General features: G+C 46.8%; 1 long non-coding RNA gene across 1 annotated transcript in view; it reads right to left on the bottom strand.

The window, feature by feature from the left end:
* Nucleotides 1-3,491: 3,491 nt before the first annotated feature.
* LOC148005456 (uncharacterized) overlaps nt 3,492-20,686 on the bottom strand; it is a 38,651-nt gene continuing 21,456 nt past the window's right edge. The window contains exon 3 of the long non-coding RNA XR_015623512.1: nt 3,492-4,152. This is a non-coding gene — a long non-coding RNA (uncharacterized LOC148005456). The remainder of the gene's footprint in view (nt 4,153-20,686) is intronic.

The raw sequence follows: 20,686 nt of genomic DNA, 5'->3' as shown, positions 1-20,686 counted from the left end.
GTCACTGAGCAGGAGACAGAAAAGGCAGGGGGAACTTGAAGCCAAGCACAGGCAAGGCTTTACCCTTCCTCTCTGGGCCATGTGACTGGCAGAGAGCATCCAAGAAGACAAGACTACAGGAAGGCACAGGCACCAGGTGACCTCATTCAGTCTGAGTGGCCAGCCAGTGCGCTTACACCATTTATACCCCACATGGGCCCGGAAGCAGCCTGTGTTTAGATTTCTCTTTTAATCTTGAAAGAGGAGAAAACAGTGGCAAAGAATTTCTTGTCCAACCTTCCTTGTACTGTTCAAGGGACATGAATGGAAGATTCCAAAAGGACAAACAATGGCTGTATTTCTTCAGATGTTTCCAAACAGTCATTTCTTCACAAGGAAGTAGAAAGCAGGGAGAGGGGGTTAGGCGACAAGGCAGTGGACACCGTGCTTGCTACAGAAGCACAAGGCCTGAGTTTGAGTGTCCAGGCGTTCACAAATCACATAAAAGCTGGGTATAGTGGTGTGCATCTGTACCCCAGTGCTGGAGAGGGGGAAAAGCAAGATCCCCAGAAAGAGGGGATCGGAGGGGAGGAGAGCATGTCACAACCACACACAGACAGAGGACCATTTATAAAACACTGTGGAGGCCACAGACAAAATTGTGCCTGCTTGCATTTAGGCCTTGGACCTCTGGGATTTTAAAAGAAAAAAATATTCTAGTGTTTAATTGCAGTGGCCTGTGGTAATTTTACACTGCAGGTTCCCTCTGGCTCGTGGGCCTGGCTCAGCATGGTGGATAAGGCATGGCAGTATTGCTCTGTCTGTAAAGGTGACACCGTGAGGTGGAAGCTTGCAACTCAGCAGATGAGGACCAGAGGTTGGATGTCACCTATGTAGTACCTAGGAGCCAGGCATCCTCTCTTAGGCAAGTGAATCCAGCCTGCAGCCAATGGACTGGAGCCTCCCATGACAGTCATAAACTCCCCCAAAGCAGAACCAAAACTCACTTAGAGCATTATAGGAATTTATTTTTTTTTAAATCTTGGGCTGGGAAAGATAACTGCGTGGTTCTCAGTGTGAACTTTGTAGAGGATGATGTCAGTCGTAATGTCAAAAGGTAAGACACACCCATAAGCTGGTGCAACCTCTCCAAAGTAAGAGAGCCACTCAATCATGAGTGTGGAAGATGCCTCAGGGGCAAGCCATGTCCAGGAGTCTAAGCATGACCTTATGAGGAGAGCCTCCGCCACCCCGAGAGTGTGGAAGAGGAATAGATGAGAACGAAATTGGGTTTATTAGGGTGCTTCACGTGAGGGTGAGAGAGAAGAGAATCCAGAGTGATTCTGGGTCCCTCCTGTCAGCCATGGAGTGAAGCATGACCTCTTCGCCCTGAACGCACAGGAGCAGAACAGACATCTTCCCTCGGGGCCCCACGCCCTCCCTTCGGTGGGTATAGTTTAGGGACTGCCATGCTTTCTCAGGTCTGCCTGGACCCTGGTGAGCTCATCAGATCCAGAACAAGTAATCGCACAAGTCCCGCCTCGGTCCATCTGGCTGCAAGAGGATGCTGGCTGGGTTAGTTTACATCTTGGACGATGGCCTTGGTTTTTCCATGTGGCTTCTTTTCCCTAAACAGTGGATTTGCCTCAAAACTCCCCCCTTCTTTTTTCCATGGAGGGCTCTGAGACACTTTCTTAATGTGGCGGTGGTGGGAGGGGGAGGCATTTGCCGAAATTTCTCGCTACAGGTTTATTCTTCTTAGCTTTAGCTAATAGCCTGAGCCACATGTCTCTAATTCAAACCAACTGAACTAGTTGAAGAAAAAATAAATAAATAAAAGAACGTTGTGAGCCTGGGATACTAGTCTGTGTGCAAAAGCAATAGCTCCCAATCAATAAATCCTGCTGGAGTTTGGATCTCATTAAAGATGTATTCGTTACTCAGTATCCAAGCAGCTGCTTTGGACAGAGATGGCTGCCGCTTCCTTAAATCAGGGGGTGGGTGGATTTGCACATTTCCAGCCACGAGTCTCAGAGTCTCATGTCAAAGAGAAGGCTTTCAGTGGCCTTCCAGCTCCCAGGACACATTCCCCCCTATGGGGACTCCCAGGACAGGCGTGTTAAATACTGCCCTTAAATTCAATAGTTAAGTCAGACAGTATGAGCCGCTGTGATTCATAGTTTTGTGACTTGTGTCTATTTCTTCCACAGGCCTGATGTCCTGAGGTGTCCTATGGGTTATGTCAATGTTGTGAGCTCCTTGGGCCTCTACTTAAAAGTAGTGTCCCTCTTCCTTTCCGTTGGTTGGTTTCAAACCCTAGTGGCATGTTAGACAAGTCAGACATGGCTACGGGTATGTCTTTGGATGCCGTGGTGGTTTGAATGATAAATGTACCCCAATAGTCTAGCATTTGAATGCTCGGTCCTCACTTGGTGGTTATTTAGGGAGGTTTAGGAGATGAGGCCTTACTAGAGGAAGTATATCACTAGGAGTAAGATTTGCAGTTGCAAAGAATTCTGTCACTCTTGAGTTTTCTCTTTGCTTCCTCTTTGAAGTTTAAGACACGGAGGCTCAGCTGTTCTTGCCTTTGCTGCTTTGCTTTCTGATGGGACGGTGGTGCAATCTTACCCCTCTTTAGTTGTAAATCCCAAACCAACCTGTGGTAGTTCGACAAGGAATGGTCCCATAGGCTCACATATTGGAGGAATGGTCCCATAGGCTCACACATCTTAAAGCTTGATTTATTAGGGAGTGGTGCTACTTGAGAGGGAGTAGGAGACGTGGCCTTGTTGGGGAAAGTATCACCCTCTCTTCCTGCTGCCTTAAGACATGGATCTAAAACTCTTGGCTTCTCCAACATCATGACCACCATGCTGCCCACCATACTGGTAATAAACTAAGCTCCTGAAACTATAAGCCAGCCTTGATTAAGTGCTTTCCTTTATAAGCGTTGCTGTGGTCATGGTGTCTCTTCTTAATAGCAGAATACCGTACCAAAGACTGAAAGACTCCAAGGACTTTGGAAGTTGGACTAAATGCTTTTTTGTATTATGGTACAGCAATATGTCTATGGGGGCTTGAGAGTGGAGTGTGGTTCAAATAATAAATGTCCTCATATTCTTGGGCATTTGGGTACTCAGTCAGATATGGTCGTGTCAGAGGTATGTCACTGGGATCAAGCTCTGAGTTTGCATAACACTCTTACCATTTTGAGTTTGCTCTCTCTGTTTCTTGTCTGTGCTTTGATGTGTGGACTCTCAGCTGCTACTCTAGCTGTCTACTGCCTCCTATGCCTGCTTCCCCGTTGTGAATTGTTATCTCACTGGAACCATAAACCAAATAAATGCTTCCTTTCATAAACTGTCTTGGTTATGGTGTTTTATCATAGCAATACGGACATAACTAACACAAGTGATTTATGTCTTCATCAGTTTGTTTCTTCAAGAGGAAAGAAGGGTGGTAGGCTATCCCTCAGCAGGTGATCACGGGAAATGAAGTCTGTATAGGCAGAAGTCTGTACAGATCACCAAATTATTATTCACCAAACTTCCAGTATTTACAAAAATTACAAAGTCTTTGATAATTTCATACAGAACATTTTGATCATATTCAATCCCAGGTTCTCACCTCAGCTCCTTCCGGATCCATTCCCACCTCTTGACCCTCGCCCACAACTTCATGACCTCTTTAAAAACACAAGTCCAATTCAGGCTTTTCGCACACCCTGGATATGGGTAGTTCCATTAGCTGTATGCCATGGTCCACACCCTTGAAGAAAACTGATTCATCTTTCCATAGAAGCCATCAACTGTTCATTGTTTCTCAGTTAGGTGCAGGTCCTCATGAACCTTCTCTCCTGTATGACCAGCTTCATCTTGTAGAAATCTTGTTCTGACAATCAATGACACCATGACTTCTCTGTCCAAACACTATTTCCCTCGGGTCATTCTCAGCCTCCGACTCTTGCAATGTTTCCATCCTTTCTCCTGAGATGGTCCTTCAGCCTTGTGGAGCCTCTAGTTGTCCCATTTGTGGCTAAGCACCACACTGGCATTTATTTTCTTAACTCTGACCAGTTGTAGTTCTGTGTGTCGACACTGTCCACCTCAAAGAGAAACTTCTCCGATGAGCTCTGAGAGCTTCAGTTCTCAGAACAGACCCATCAAGTGCTTCCTGAATACATGCAAAATGAGTCAACAATTAAATTTGAGAGCAGAGCAATCCATAAGAAAACACACAGTGCCTGCAAAGCCCCAGTTATGGCTTGGAGCTTGTTCCGAAGAGGCTTACCTGACCCTCAACTCTGTTTTTAAAAGTGAACTGAAATTTCCCAAGCATGGAGAGAGAGTAGGGAATTTTCTACAGGCCTTGGGAACAGAATGCAAAAACACTGTAAAAAGCACACAGCATAGGCTGAAAGTCATGATCAAAGTTGAGGGGTAGAGTCAGGAGCCCTTAAGTATAGGACCTTGAGTGTAGCTTTCTCACCGAGGACTGGAGATGCTTTGTAAGACTCTATAGAAATGGAATTGACTCTTTCCTGTGCCAAGGCCTGATGTACACACACACACACACACACACACACACACACACACACACACACACACACACACACACACACGGTCTTCACAGCACATCCTTAATCTCTGTGATGTTTCATGTCTTCTCTCCTATTTCCAATGCATTCAAGATGGAAATGACCACAGAATATTAAGTCCCAGGTAAATGTGTGCACGGGGAACCTGGAGCTGCATCACACCTCTAAAATAATGAGACAGTAAAAGCAGCATTGCAAAGCTTCTCAAGAGAATTCCCTGAACTGAGGGGAGCTAGGGAGAAGCAGGCTGGTCCCTGGGAGCCATCTATGTCCCTCCCTGATGCAGGATAGCCCTTCTGAAGCACATGAATGAGTGTTAAGACATTGCGTGTCAGAGACAATCCAGTCTCAATGTGAATTGACTTGGGCAGCCTGGCCCTGGATCCTATACTAAGTCAATCCAGACCCCAGGAGACTCTAACAATACCTCAAAGAATGGATGTTATCTGGGCAATGCTTGCCTTTCCAGTCCTGATCGGCACAAGACTGCATAGGCAGGTGGCATTTCCTCTGTGTTCACCATCACAGCTACAGATTCCAATGTGTCAGATACCCTTGAGACCGAGGGACCAGGGGAGCTTTCCTGGCAGTGATTCTGTGGGCTGTCTTTCTTCTGAGTTGTTCCTGTCATTTCTCTGCATGGACACTTCTGCTCTCTCCCTCTCAGTGTCTCTGGAGCCTAGTCTACACTGCCCTCGGGCCCCATCTTTCCTCTGGACCTTTAAGCTTTCATTTTCCCCATATTTCCCATCAATAGATGTCCCTTGTGTCTCTCCATCAACATCTTCCATACATGGGAAAGCTCCCTCCAAAATTCCAGCTCCTGGGCTCCCTGGTCACAGGCACCTATCCTGACCTCCCTAAATATTACTTATTATCTCAGAGAAATCCTCATCCAGCTGAGTCTTTATGAGGCCTGAGATGCATGTTCACCAGGCTCAAGCTCTCTGACAATGGTGTCTCCCCTTCCCCTTGTGAATATTTGCATTGGTGAACTAGCTACATCCCATTCTGTGTGCTCAGAGCCTTCGGGACTATGTGGGTACATGTCACCCATACTGTAATCAGTGTGTGTGTCTGTGTGTCTGTGTGTGTGTGTCTGTGTCTGTGTGTCTGTGTGTCTGTGTGTGTATGTGTGGATGTGTGTGTGTCTCTGTGTGTGTGTTTCTGTGTGTCTGTGTGTCTGTGTGTGTGTGCACATGCCACCTGTGAGCATGTGCCCAGAGAGACCAGAAAAGGAAGTCTGATCCAGTGAAGCTGCAGTTACAGACAGTTGTGAACCCCCTGATTTGTAGGGGGTGGTGCCAACTCAGGTCCTTTGGAAGCATTCTTAACCACAGAACTGTCTTACTCTTATTCACATTTTTATGATAGACTTATCTTTGATCCTCACAATCCCATGCTTAGGGCCACATCCAACCTACAGGATCAGATGAATTCATCTTGAAGGGTTCTCATTGCAATATTTACTCGGAGTAATGTTTGGAAGCTTCAAGATTTCTGGGTACCATGCAACTATTTAAAATAATATACAGCAACTCTGTAACAGAAGAGCTAATAGCTATGAAATATCACACCTTAGAAGACAATTGGTTGGGAAATAAACACTCACAAAAACAGGCTACAATATAGCTAGCATGCACTACATAATTTCAATTTTTTAAGAAGAAAAAAAAATAACAACAACAACTCATGTTCCTGTCAGCAGCTAGAGATGCACCAAAATGTAGTCATGATTATTTTGAGGAATCAAAACATACTTTGTTTCAGAATTCACATTCCCATCTTTGCTTTTCAAATTTTGCTCATGAATATATTTTTTCCATTAACTCTCAGAAAAGAGACAATAAATACTGTCGAAAACATGCTAAAGTGTAAAAGGAAGAAACAAGCCGGCAAATAATGTCTGGAACATAAAGGCACGATATTAATATCCTTAATCTAGAAAGAGAACTTATAAATTAATGAAAAATAATTCTAATATGTACCCAGGTAAAGACAGCAAATGAAAAACACATTCACAACAAAACTCAGCAGCCAAAACGAATGTTCACAGAGCTAATAAATGGGAAGAATATTTATTTCGGTGACTAAGCCAAGAGGAACGGTGAACAAAGATCAGATGGATTCTATGCACAGCACAGCAAACTCAGGGGTATACTTGAGAATGGCTCATCCTGCCCAGCGTCTCTTTATCTTCTTTCTCTTTCTGATGTCATTTTCTTTAGTCATGTAAACACTACAAGTTTGCCCGACTCGATTATAGCATCTCACCCATGATTATGCAAGTAAGTCATTAAACTCGGGTGTGCACACACATCCACACATGCACGCACGCACGCACACAACACATACACCCGTGTGCATGCATGCTTAAGTGACCATGCACACACAGGTACATTCACCGGCACTCTCAAAAAGTCTTGAGAGCAGGAGTGGAAAGTTGTTTGCGAAGAGGAGTTTCAGTGGGAGTAGGAAAGTGTATAAGTGTCAGTAAGGGAGTGGAAATGACAAAAATTCATTATATATTCATATGAAACTGTCAAAGAATAGAAATATAAGGTAGTCTCTCTTGCATTGTTAAGCTGTCAATTTTGAATGACATTAGTCGATATTGCTGAGGACAAATGACTCAGTTCTTGGTGTTGGGAGTCTATATTTGCTTATCTTCTTTTTTTTAGAAAGTTACCCATAATCCTCCTAACACACGATGTCACCAAACCCAACATGATTCTAATAATGTCCTTTGTAGATGTGTATCCTAAGCAGTTGGGTACTTGAGAATGATGACTAGAGAGCTTCGACTTTCCAGTTCTTTAATGGAGTTGTGAAAGCAGTTTGGTCCCTGGTGCTGTCATAAAACACTGAACAAGTGTAACTTGGGGAGGAAAGGGTTTTTGTCAGAACCCCAGACCTCATAAATCAAAGCTCGTAGCCAGGGCTCTGGTGCTCTCAGCACTGCCTGGTTAGCTCATACACAGGCAAGGCTGAGGACAGCTGTACTCTTCTGAGCAGTTGACTGTTCAAAAGAATGTTTCTGTTACAAAGAAGGAATCTACCACAAAGCTGTCCTTTACCGTTTCACATGGATTATCCCGCATTTTATTTCATTATTGTGATTGGCTGTCAGACACAGACACATGTTATGCCGAGCGAAGGAATGAACCTGGACATCCCCGAGTTTCCGAGCTCCTGCAGTGTGAAGGACATGAATCACCAGATGGCCTCGACACTTGTTGAGGTGATAATGGAGCGGGGATGTATCCCTCAGCGCCCAGTTCAGAAGCTGTCCATGTGATGCTCTTCATCTCGGACCCAGGGGTTCCCTGTGAGGAGTGGGAGATTGAGCCTGCCAGAGGATCTCTTCATTGTTATTTCATATCTTACAGTGATAGCTCAGGTCCCCACAGCAAATAGCCATACAACCATAAGGCCAGTTAAGGCAAGACTGAACCCCAATTCTATTGCAAGCTGTGACACTGTGATGGACATTTGATATCCTCTTCTTCCCCAATGTGTTCAATCTAGCCCTTGATAGAGACCAGAGAAATGTAAAGATGGGCTCAGGTCCCCTCCCTGTCTCCACCCAGGACAATGGGTCAGCCATACATCAGGCAGGACAGTCCTCCAAGGCAAAGCTTGACAATATGATAAAGAGGCTCTTGTGCAACAAAGTTTTTTCTTGTACTCCGAGGGCAGCAAAGACCTCCTGAAAAGGCAGTCCAGGCCAAACCACTTCTAGCTGGCTTTCTGTTATTATCTGCTTATGTTCAACTGTAGAGTGGTGAGTTCAACCACAACCAGGGCCTAACTGCAGGGTTGAAGCCTCTGCCCAGCTGCTAGGCCTTGTGGGGACCATGAGAACCCTGGAGAAGCCACAGGCCAGGATACAGTACCTCTTATCTCTTCCTCTCATCACCAAACCTGCTGGGTTGCTCACCTCCAAAGTAGGTGATTGCCCTGATGGATAAGGAGAGAGACACAGAAAGCAGCGGGCACGAAAACAGTTAGTTCATCTGGTCTAGATAGATAGAGGTCAGACATGTCAGTGCTGCCCTAGAACCTCAAAGATCGGGGGGCCATCCCCACAGCTGGCACTGGCCTTGCAAAGTATCTGGGAGCATCAGAGACGAGGCATTGAAGAGGTTGTCAGAGAATGCAGGGCCACCTGGGACATCCTAGAAATTTCTGAGACCTCTTCCATCATTTTCCTGAACCTTCTGAGAAGAAAGGGATACACAGAAGGCTTTGTGGCACGTGGGCCCTGATGTATCCTGCATCAGTTGAGACCTATCACAGACAAAATCACTCAACTGCCCTGAGTAAAATGGCGCCATGCCTGCATGTATAGGGTCCATTACAATGGGATTTTCCACCAGAGAGAGAACTGGGGCTTCATTGTGATCACTGCACAGACACCTGGGAAGTGATGGCAAGGAGGTGGGGTGGGGGGTCAATGGGTGGAAAATTACCAAGAGACACACAATATGGGATCGGAAGCGCTGGCTAAAACAGTGGTAGACCAGAGTGAGAGGCGATCTTAAGTCTGATGAGACATGAGGAGAGAGCCAGGTGTTAGTGTGATTTCATAGGACACAGATGCTTCTCTCCCACTGGACTCCTGCCTGGTATTGTACTGAGGGCCTATTCTTCTGAGGCAGGAAGCTCAACTCAAGTCTGGCCAAGTAGAGATTCCAAGATGCGGTCTCACCCCAAAGGCTGGTTGCGACTCATCTCTTAAAGTTTCTAAGAAGACTCAGAGACCGAACTGAAGGCTGAGAGCTCCCTCTCTACTCTGCTTTGCTCACAAGCTAGGCCCACCTGGCAACGAGGCACACCCTTAGGAAGCCACAGGGGCTTAAAGATGAACTCAAAATGATAACTTTGCAGTCTCCCCCGAATGCAAGTGATTCATGTGTTTTCCCTCTCTTTGACATTACATCCCTTCCCTGCAGCATTGGGATGAGCACACCATGGGGAAGCCTACACCTCACTCACCAGGTTCTTCTGAGATCCTAGCAAGCCTCTCATTTGTATGATTCCCAAAAGCCTCAGATTTCTGGCACTGCCCCCCCCCAACCCAGGCCTTTCTCTACAGCATATCTGAGCACCCCAAGAGTGGGCAACATGTATGGTTCATTCAGCAGCCCCTTCTCTAGAGCCAAAGTTATAGCTAAAATCACGTCCCTGGAACAAAACAGAGGTACCCTCTGGGATCTCTAGACCCCATAACCACAAAGATCCTTAGAGTCCTGGACTATCAAGTAGGCTTTTGTGAGTAGGTCTGGACTGTTCACATCCCTGTGTATAACTACACTGTATGTGCATGCAACACTTAGTACGTGGATAGGGTGAAGACTGCATGCAGAAGCGAGGTGGGGAATTCATGGCTCTGCAGAACCCATTCCATCCCGAAGACACTGTCTGGCTTGTGTGCACTCCAGCCCTGGACTCGTCTGTTTAGTTCTGTGCGGAGGTCACCTCCTCCCGCACTCATGGCCCTCAATGCCCATGAGATGTCATTGTCTGGCTTGATTCTCCATCACTCCCACCACACTGTTGTCCATCTGAAGATGTGCACCTCAGGAGTACGTTCATTACATTAAAAGCCAAATCTATAGTGTTGTGAGGTAGCTCAGGTGGCTAAATGTTTGTCACATAAGCATAAGAACCTGAGCTCAGATCCACAGAACCCATGTAAACGCTACAAGTGAGGCAAAAAGAGACAAAGCTGAGGGGTTAACCTGTCTACGTGAAATGTCAAGTTCCAGGTTTGGTGTGAGAGCCTGTCTCAAAAACAAGGCAGAGAGACACAGAGAAAAATATCTGATATAAACCTGTGACCCCTGGATGTGCATGTGTGGGTGAACACCCACACATATACATGTGCACCCCTAACACACACACACACATACACACACACACACACACACACACACACACACACACACACAGAGAGAGAGAGAGAGAGAGAGAGAGAGAGAGAGAGAGAGAGAGTTTTAGTTTGTATATGCTCAGCCCAGGAAATGGCACTATTAGAAGGAGTGGTCCTGTGGGAGTAGGTGTGTCACTGTGGTTGTGGGCTTAAGATCCTTACCCTAGCTGGCTGGGAGTTAGTATTCTGCTAGCAGCCTTCAAATGAAGATGCAAAATTCTCAGCTCCTCCTGCACCATGCCTACCTGGACACTGCCATGTGCCTGCCTTGATGATAATGGACTGAACCTCTGAACCTGTAAGCCAGCCCCAATTAAATGTTGTCCTTTATAAGATTTGCCTTGGTCATGGTGTCTTGTCACAGCAGTAAAACTTTAAGACACACACACACTGACCAAGCAATGGAGCTGCAGCGTAGGGAACTCAGAGTGGAGTTCTGGTTCAGCTCTGTTCTCACTAGGTCTGTATCAACAACGATAGTCCACAACAGTTAAGGCTCACACAGGTCGTCTGGAGCCAGAGTCATCACTGTCGAGCATCTCTATGTGCACTATGGGAGATCTAGCAGAATAAAGAGTTGACATCGTCCCCAAATGCAAGCATGCATGATGCATGTACATGTACCTTCATCCCTATCTACGCTCATGTCTGTGCATTGATTTTATAGCTTGACAGTGACAACAGTGTAATCAGTGAGCAATTGCTTGGTCTGATTTCAACCTTCCTATGTTCAAATCACATCCCTAACTTCTACAGGCTCATGACCTAAGAATGTCATATACTTCTATATACAAAGGCTCACAGTATACTCACTATGGAGAACATTCACTTCTGGGCCACTGTTTCCAACATCCCAAATCACAGCTTTGCAAATTGTGACATCAATGAGAACAAAGGCTCATTCACACTCCACATGCTTGAAGGGCTCATTCACACTGCACATGCTTAAAGGGCTCGTTCACACTGCACATGCATGAAGGGCTCATTCACACTCCACATGCTTGAAGGGCTCATTCACACCCCACATGCTTGAAGGGCTCATTCACACCCCACATGCTTGAAGGGCTCATTCACACTGCACATGCTTGAAGGGCTCATTCACACTCCACATGCTTGAAGGGCTCATTCACACCCCACATGCTTGAAGGGCTCATTCACACCCCACATGCTTGAAGGGCTCATTCACACTGCACATGCTTGAAGGGCTCATTCACACTGCACATGCTTGAAGGGCTCATTCACACTGCACATGCTTAAAGGGCTCGTTCACACTCCACATGCATGAAGGGCTCATTCACACCCCACATGCTTGAAGGGCTCATTCACACCCCACATGCTTGAAGGGCTCATTCACACTGCACATGCTTAAAGGGCTCGTTCACACTCCACATGCATGAAGGGCTCATTCACACCCCACATGCTTGAAGGGCTCATTCACACCCCACATGCTTGAAGGGCTCATTCACACCCCACATGCTTGAAGGGCTCATTCACACTCCACATGCTTGAAGGGCTCATTCACACTCCACATGCTTGAAGGGCTCATTCACACCCCACATGCTTGAAGGGCTCATTCACACCCCACATGCTTGAAGGGCTCATTCACACTGCACATGCTTGAAGGGCTCATTCACACTGCACATGCTTGAAGGGCTCATTCACACTGCACATGCTTAAAGGGCTCGTTCACACTCCACATGCATGAAGGGCTCATTCACACCCCACATGCTTGAAGGGCTCATTCACACCCCACATGCTTGAAGGGCTCGTTCACACTCCACATGCATGAAGGGCTCATTCACACCCCACATGCTTGAAGGGCTCATTCACACCCCACATGCTTGAAGGGCTCATTCACACTGCACATGCTTGAAGGGCTCATTCACACTCCACATGCTTGAAGGGCTCATTCACACTCCACATGCATGACGCATCCATGTGTGTGTTCATGCACGGATATAATTTTAAAATATGACTAAATGATCATTTATTCAGCTTTTTATTATGGGACACATTGCACACAAGCACACACTCTTGGCAGACACTAGGTAGATTTAATTTTTTAAAAACTTAGAATAATCTAGGCATGGTGATGCGTATCCCTACCATAGCTAGTTCATAGCCACCCTGGGCTGCCTAAGACCCTGTCTCAGTAAACAAAACAGAGTTTGGAACAAGCCCAGATGTGATGGCACGTGCCAGTAATCCCAACTCTCTGAAGGAGAAGGCAGAAGGATCAGGCTCCTTAGGGAGCGTGAGGTCAGCCTCTTACATAAGTTCTGTCTCAAAAAAAGAATGAACGGAGATGTGACTTGAGGACCACATGTGGGATATGGAAGACAGAGCCCTGTTAATTACCCTCTCCATTTCAAACTGTGCTACTTGAGATCTGTTGTTATTTGACAGATGCGTTTGACTCCAGTGGCTGAGTCATGAACACTTGGTATGCAAGCAACACTTATTATTTTAGCCAGTTGGTGCCGTTGGTAGACAAGGAAGCACCAAGAGCCCACGAGACTTGAGGGCTAGGTGTTCTTAGAAGCCCTGGCCTCTGATTATGCAAGAGACATGGAACCATTTAAACTTAGACTAGAATTCATCTTCATCAAACCTTTCCCTGCATTCTGCAGCCACATGGAGAAAGAGGACCTGTGATTGGCTCCCACTTTGCCTCGCCTCCCTAAGTGTACTCTTGCTTTCTGCTTTAACTCTGGGACCTCGCCTCCTTCCAGGTCCACATTTTAGCCCTACTGTGCCTGGTGGCCTTTCCTGGCTTGCAACATGGGCTGTGTTGTCCTCCATATTCTCTTATTACTTGATGCTTCTGCTTGTGAAAGGAACAGGGCAAGCAAGTGGCCTGGGTGTGTGTGTGTCTACACAGAAATGAGTCTCCTGGCATCTCTAGCATCAGAAGGAAAGACAAAGACCTAAAGGCTAATGCCTGCAGAGGCTAATCTCCCTGTCAAACATTCCTCATATAATGCACATGGGCTGACACAAAAATTGTGGCTGAAGATGTTAAGAGAACTGTGCTGAAGGGCGCTATAGAGAATGTTAAAATGCTATTTCTGAGTTGGGTCCAGCACAGCCCAGGGCAAGGGATACACACATTAGTCCCTCCAAGGACTCTGAGGCTGAGTTCAGTCCTTTGTAGATAGGAAAACTGATGCCCAGAAATCTTAGCAGCACAGATCAAAGTCACAAAAACAGTGCTGCAAGAGTTGCAGATTCAGACCTCTCTGGTTTCCTGTATTGTCTACTGGTAGACACACACTGAAACACACCTGTAGGAAATCATGTGACCAAGAGGCTTGTTACATAATGGACTTGCAACCTACCTGGGCAGTCAATGCATAAGCAGAGGACCACAAAAATGGGACAGTATAGAAGACAAATGACCCAAAATGGACAGCCAGTGTGAGAACCACAGAGCAATTCATCAGCTAGCCGTGCTATGTAAGAAATAAACCCAAAGCTATCAGGCCTTAGATAATGGTTTTAGAATACTATTGGGTATCTTGGATCGAGTGACTAAACAATTCATCAAGCTCAGGCTGGACTTAACCATACTTGAGTTAGTTGATGTTCATTAGACCTTGGTGAGTCATGATGCCCTCATTTTGAGTGACAGAGCATCTGTCTCAAGTTGATCTGTTCTCTTTAGCAGGTTGGTTCCTGGTCCTCTGCATACAAGCCAAGGCATTGTCAGGAGTTGAGTACTACCAGATAAACATTTTGCAGGTAATATCTTTAAGCTTTTGTTTCTTGTCACACTGCCTGTTGTTTCTGTCACCAAAGTATGCTTCATGGCCCTCTCCTGAGTCAACGCAGAAGAGGCCCTTGCACACAAGCTGTGATAAGTTGGGTACATGGTTACTACTCACCCTTTGCGAATTATGTGGGTTTTTGACTCTGTGACAAATGCCTGAGAGGAACAATTTTGACAAGAGAACGGGTTTCCTTTGACTCACAGTTTCAGAGAGCTCAGGCCATGGTCCGCTGGATCCATTGCTTCTGGCTTGAGGTGAGGCAGACTTTTGTGATGGCATCAGCCATGTATGGAAAAGCTGCTTACCTCATGGTGGCCAGGAAAGAGGGTAAGGGGAAGGGAAAAGCAGGGAGAAAGTAAGAGAAGGGGGAAAGAAAATGAAGAGAAAAAGGAGGAGGTACTAGGGAAAGGAATATCTCTCCCAGGCACACTTCCAATGACCCCTTTCTTCCCAGTAGGTGACACGTCCCCATGTCATCCACTGGTACACCAATACATTCATCATCTGTCCACTCCTCATTAGCACCAGCAGCTGTGGCCTAAGCCTTCACACATGAGCTTTATGGGTGATGCCATATATCCCGGCCATACCTCATTATGACAATTGGGCTGATGTAGTATGGAGAGCTAACATCTGGGAAGAGGAGACATGGGTCAGTCGGACGATATCTCAGCTGGGGGTGAACTATGACATTCAGGGCACACAGTTGGAATCTTTAGTTTTATAGTAGTCCTGCTTCCCACTGAGGAGTACATAGGACTTACAGAAGAAAAGGGACCAGACATAAGCAGGCAAGCCACCCAGAATGAGACAAATATGGTCTGGGAAGCACATTGACAAACCCAAAGGGGATCCAGAGTCAATGCTAAGCTAGGTCTTTGGTGTCAGCCCAAGTCCTGTGGTGGCCTGAGTCTGAAGCCATGTGACACTGATGCTCTCTGTAGATTAAAAACAAAAATAAATTGAGGGTAAAGGTGATACGAATGGCTACTACAGAAGGAAGTATGAGAGGAAACGGGTCTCAATTTTCCTACCCACTTGGCAAACGTGAACTGAAAGCAATTTTTAAAAGTTAAAATAATCATGGCCTTCCGCCTCCCACCACCCTAAGCCTGGATCTGGTTATTAGCTCAAGTTTGACTCATGTCAGGGTTTCTACTTGGGCAGCCAGGAACAAGGACCCCTTTATTCAGTGAGGAAAGGCTGAGTCTGGTTTCTGAACTGCCTGGCTCTTGGGTATAGGGTCACGGCCACGGCCAAAAGCATTCTTTCTCCAAGGCCAGAGCCCCACCGATCCCGTTCTCGGGGAGCTTTCCAAGACATGAATAAACCAAACCACAAGGGCAGTCCTGGAAGCCTGGACCCAGATGTAGGGTCCTGAGTAAGTACAGCAGCTGTCCCCAGACACTGGCCGTGCTGAGCTGTGGTGTTGGGAGTGGGCAGGCCGAAGGGAGAAAAGAGAGCTCAGAAGCCAGGGGAAAGAGATGTCTTGCAGAAAGGTGGTGTGGTGGGGGTTCTGCATCTAGACTTTGAAGCCCCTTGGGTTTCACAGAGTTGCCATGATGCCACAGGCCCTTTGAGCCCTACAGACTCAAAAGATCAAAGGACAGTCAGCATACACTCTCCAGTTCCTCACAGAGCAACAAAGGAGATACCACCATGGCCATCAATAGCATGAAGGCTTCCCCAAGGTCTCCAGAATCCAGTGTCCTCCTGGATCTGATAAGGTCGCTCCAAGGCAGGAGAGTTTATGCACAAAATTTTGAAAGATAAAGATGTTGCAACTCAAGGCCGATACTTGCCTGAGATCAAGTCTTTGAATGGGATAAGGGATACCAATCTGGGTTGTCCTACACCAGTCTCATGCTCTGACAGTGTCGGGAGTGACATGGTTGTGAAGGAAGACAGATCTGACAGACTCTATTTATGACTTTCTGTCATCTTATTCCTAAGTGTCCTATTGAGAGCTTTGGTCTTTTGTTTATATTGAAATGCTAGATTCTGGTCCCCAAGGCCTGGCTACCCTCAGTGACAAGAGAGTCAGTACAAGACCCAAGTAACCAAGTGATGCTATGTGACCTTGCCCCCCAATTTATCTCTGGTGAATACAGATGCCTACAGCCCACACCTGGACAGAATTGAGATAGGCAGGGCTTGAGGTTCCCAGGTTTGGAGTCTGAGGAGACCATGAGGAGAGAGAGGAAGGTAGGAAAGAGAAGATACTATGGGGTAAGAATCTTAAAATGGCGGCGAGGTGGGCCGCTTGGAGTTAAGGGCAGCCCAGGCAGAGCATAGTAAGCAATAAGTCAGGGTTATTGATAGAAAAGTAGATTCTAATAGCACAGAGGGTGGCTATCTGCTCAGCTTTAGTGCTGATAAAGACTTAAGGTCACGTGTGTCTTTTATCTGGGAATTGCATAATCAAAGACGGAATAGAAACCCCCTGATTGGGATTAAATATTTTCTGCAGCAGTGCCCAGCATTTGTTGAAGGAAGTAGTCTGTTATTTAAACAGTCTGGTCTGGAGCCAGAGGCTTGGGAGATACTTGTCTAGCATTTGTTGTGCTGGCTACTGCTATGTCCCCGTGATCTCCAGAGTTCCTACCTCAATTCTTCTCTGAGGTGACTGTACCTCCGAAGGGGTGCCCCCTCATTGCTCTGCGGCTGTGGGGTTCAACAAAGGGCTTGCCTGGCGATAGTGTGAACTTTTGGAGTATACCTGGTTGATGACGGGGTGCTGACGTGACGGAGAGCCTGTGCAGCATTTTCAGAGGACACAGCATTGTCATTTACATCTTAAGGAAGAGCTGATGACATCAGTATGGACAGCATATAGTCACATGGGTACAGACGACACATGGCAGTAAAACGATCTGTCATCCCTCTCTCTTCTGAATTGGGGATGCCCTTCTGATCTCTGATGGCAGCAGTCTAGGTGCTGGCCTTCAGGCTCAGTCTTGTGTTTCTTAAGCTTTCAGAGGTGATCTCAGAGTTGTCCCCTCCCATGGGTTCCCCTGCTCTTAAGTCCAGAGAGGAGGCATCAGCCATAACTCTGGCATTCTCAGATCTCCTGCTTGCAGGACTCCCAGGTTTTATTACCAAAGAGGACAACCCAGTTGAACCCGGATGTGAAGAAAGGGAACCAGAAGCATAACCAGGAAGCCCTTCACCATCACATAGCCTGGCCTGAGCAAGTCTGTGGACAGAAAGTCACAGAAGACAGGCCTTTAAGTGTTCAGATTTCACAAACTTAGGCACGTTCCAGGGTCTGCTTCTGTGGCGTTTGGGGATGGCGGATGGTCTCTGATGTTCGGTGCATTTCACTGGGCTCCTCCAGTTGTGCTCAGGTCAGGTAGAGGGCTGAGCTTCAGTGCCACTTTGAAGCCACTACCCCCATCCCTCCAGGGTTCCCTCCGCTTCTCATGGACTTCTTACGTGAAGGAAAATGACGGCTGTGGACTTCCCAAGGTCAGAGTCATTGAAATTCTCTGTCTGTTTCTTAATTTTCCAGCTGAGGACCTTTACAGTTGTCAAGACATAATGACCCAAAATGGGCACTTTTCAAGATGACCAGGAGTGTATAATTAGTCCATTAAAATTGTCAAGATGTTACTTTTGGTTAGTTAAAAGATGCATCAAAATCATTCCATTGTTGAAGGGCAGAGGGGTGTGTGTGTGTGTGTGTGTGTGTGTGTGTGTGTGTGTGTGTGTGTGTGTGTGTGTATGTGTGTTTCTGCTAAATGAATCCAGCAGACAGGGGCTCAGCTACACCACTCTGTGTGGCATATAGCTGAGGCAAGTCCTGGAAGGAGCTACCATGCTATCCACTACTACCCTGAGGTGTCCTGTCTACCACGTGCCACTTTCTGAGGCCCCCACCTCCTACAAGAAGTAATCTGTTCTCCTGTCTTGAGTCAGTCCCGTGTCTTTCTTCTGTCCCAAACTCAAACAGATAAATGTAGTCTCTCAGGACCCAGGTAAGGATTTTAGCTGGCTTTGCTCACCCACAAGTGGAGGCCACACAGGAGACTTGTGACAATCAATAGAGTCCGGCAAGTGAGAAAGGATCGCCAGGCGGTCTGCGTGGGTCCAAGGTTCAAGGGCAACTGCTGGGATTTCCAATTCTGCCGTGTGTGTTTGAGAACGTGAACAGTGGCAGAAAGAGACGGTTTTCAAGGGGAGGGAGCTTTTCTGAAAGCGGAAGTGGAGTAGCAGCTCAACAATGCTGGCCCGGGAGAGTCGCAACCCACTCTGAGCAGCCACAGCCTCTCTTCAGTTTGTTCACGGTGGGCTTGCCTAGCAGAGGCTCTGTCTTTTTCCTGGAGCGCTCGGCCTGGTTTTCTATGGCACAGGCTTATTTCATGTATCAATCTTGATGTCATCCATCCCTATCTTCTGCCCTAAGTGCACTGACATCACAGAACATTTTCCCAGGACAGAAAGGTCACACTCCCTGCTGCTGACCGCTTCCTTTCCTGACATCCTGTGCATGCTGTTGAGGGAGCAGAGGAAATTAAGCCTGGGCTCTTGGGGCACTTCCTGTACCGAGGGACAGAAGTGACAAGGGACATTCCGTCACAGAAATCTCAGTTTGAATGTCATCTCTGTCTTAGTAGGCATAAGACCCTGGGCACATGGCTCTCTGGGTTTCTATAAGGTAGGGTCAAAAAACAAATGTTTATGGCTGCTGCGAGGCTTGGCTGCTAAAGAAGAAAACCTGGGTGAAGTGGTTCAATGCCTTGACCATAGTGGGAAGAGAAATCAAAAATTAAATTCTCTGGCCTCTTCCCATTTCCCCTGTCCCAGCACACAGAATTCACAAGTTGCAGTTCAGGAAGCCATTCCAGCTTTAGTGAGTGAGCCAGGAGCTTCTCCCTGGAGAGGAACGCCCAAAGAAGCCACCATCCCAAGATGGACTGAGCGTTCACCTGCGCTGAGATACTGGCTCAGCCCCACTGTCACTGCCAAACCCACTTCTCCTGAGGTGGGAGGTGCCTCGTCTATTCAAATGGGGGGGAGGGGCTCAAGGTGACCGTGGTTGTAACTGGTCTACATAGACATCATCCCCCCATAGATGTCTTCTCATCACCAGTTGGGTGACCTCTCCTGTCACAAGGCTTCCCTCATTCGCCTCCTCTGGTAACACATCTAATTCTGTCTGTCATGCTGTCACATGTGTCCTGGAGGAACATAAAAAGCTAATTTACATAATTTTAGCTTAACAGACTAGAAATCCAAGCCCCTCGAAAGTCTTCCCATGGCATTCAAAGTTAATGTGGAAAGGCTGACCTGCATGAAAGACACACGGGAGGTGCACGCATAAGAGATCAGAGGTTATCCTTTGCCTGACCTGTCGCCACTGTGCTCATGGGCAGTCACAGCAAAGCACAGGGGGCTCCAGAGAACAATCTCCACGGGTTCCCCTCGAAAGGAGGGAACTACAGGGAATACACAACATCAGAGCATCCTAGGGAACTGCATCGGACCTGCCTCACTGGCCACGCGAAGCCCCACGCTCCAAGGCAGGGACACGCTCGCGTGATCCAGAAGCCGCAGGGTTTCAACAGGACCAGCTGCCTCCTGGGAGATTCTCAGACATGCAGTTGACATGTGGAGTGCATTACTCCAAGACAGACCGAGAGGCAGGCAGTGCCTTTGATTCTGGAGATTTCAGAAGATAAAATAGCATCCAAGAGCAACAGATAATTCTTGTTGAATGAGACAGCTGGGTATTTTTATGGTTTGCACAGTAAACTGAAATCTATCACAAACGTGTCATTTAATGCCACTCTTTCTGCGGGATGGAAGCGTAAAACCAAGGCTCTGAAATAAAACAAAGAGGTACTGCAGCGGTGCCCGGGACCACGCCATCACCTTTATGTATATATTGGGCGTAGACACATTTATTTTGTTTTATGTGAGTGAATGTTTGCCTGAATGTAGGAATGGGAACCACATGCTTGCCTAGTTCCAGCAGAGGTCAGAAGAGGGTGTCAGATCCCACTGGAACTGGAGTTTCCGGTGGCTATGAGACAACCTCGTGGGTGCTGGGAACGGAACTTAGGTCCTCTGTAAAAGTAGCAGGTGCTTTTAACTTCTGAGCCATCTCTCTAGATCTCAGGTAAATTTCAAAAAAAAATATTTAGTTCTTACAGAAACCTGTATATAGTCAATACTTTGGTTCTCACAAAACAGAATTATAAATTCTCCTTGCCCCTCCCCCACCTCCCACTGTCCCTTTAAGAACTTAATTCCACGGGAAACTTCAGAGTGTTTCTTGTTCTTTTGTTTGCTGTGTTTGCTTTTCTTTTTTTCTACCTTTGTCCTGCTAAATGCAACGTGCGAAGCCACAAGCATCCTGAGTCCTTAGACCTTTGACCAGCCTAACCAAAAGGGGTGAAGTGT

This window comes from Rattus norvegicus, chromosome 6, assembly GCF_021556685.1.
Source record: "Rattus norvegicus strain SHRSP/BbbUtx chromosome 6, alternate assembly SHRSP_T2T, whole genome shotgun sequence".
Lineage (NCBI taxonomy): Eukaryota > Metazoa > Chordata > Mammalia > Rodentia > Muridae > Rattus > Rattus norvegicus.
This window is presented reverse-complemented; position numbering and strand designations above follow the sequence as displayed.